At 42.1% G+C, this 624-nt stretch overlaps 1 non-coding gene across 1 annotated transcript; it reads right to left on the bottom strand.

Annotated features, from left to right (window-relative positions):
- Positions 1-303: 303 nt before the first annotated feature.
- LOC120106137 lies at positions 304-411 on the bottom strand. Its single transcript, XR_005508364.1, has one exon. It is a non-coding gene; the product is annotated as a small nucleolar RNA R71 (small nucleolar RNA).
- Positions 412-624: the final 213 nt, after the last annotated feature.

Here is a 624-nt window from a genome sequence, read left to right as displayed (position 1 = left end):
CATTATGTTCCCACCCAATATCCCACAACAGGATTTTAAACCAGGAATGATACAGTTACTTCCTACCTTTCATGGCTTAGAGAATGAAAATCCTTACGTGCACATTAGAGAGTTTGAGGAGGTAGTGGCGACTTTTCATAGTCAACCCGGTACAATAGATGCAGTTAGACTTAAGTTTTTTCCATTTTCTCTGAAAGATAGAGCGAAAAGTTGGTTGTATTCACTGAGGCCGCGGTCAATAGGATCTTGGGATGAGATGACACAGGTTTTCTTTAACAAATACTTCCCCCACCATAAGACCAGTGGTTTGAAGAGACAGATTTCAACCTTTGCACAAAAGGATAGTGAGACTTTGTATCAGGTGTGGGAGAGGTTTAAAGATTTGTTGAACTTGTGTCCTCATCACGGCTATGAGAGTTGGCGTTTAGTTAGTTACTTTTATGAGGGACTTACACCTAGAGAGCGCCAATTTGTAGAGATGATGTGTAATGGTGAGTTCTTGCAGAAAGATCCGGATGAGGCCATAGAGTACCTGAATGATCTAGCTGAGAAAGCTCATACTTGGACAGGACCTAGTGCGACTGATAGTACTAGTAGGTCACGACCTACAGCTACTCCTTCTAG

The sequence above is a fragment of the Phoenix dactylifera genome, unplaced genomic scaffold (assembly GCF_009389715.1).
Source record: "Phoenix dactylifera cultivar Barhee BC4 unplaced genomic scaffold, palm_55x_up_171113_PBpolish2nd_filt_p 000474F, whole genome shotgun sequence".
Taxonomy (NCBI): Eukaryota; Viridiplantae; Streptophyta; class Magnoliopsida; order Arecales; family Arecaceae; genus Phoenix; species Phoenix dactylifera.
This window is presented reverse-complemented; position numbering and strand designations above follow the sequence as displayed.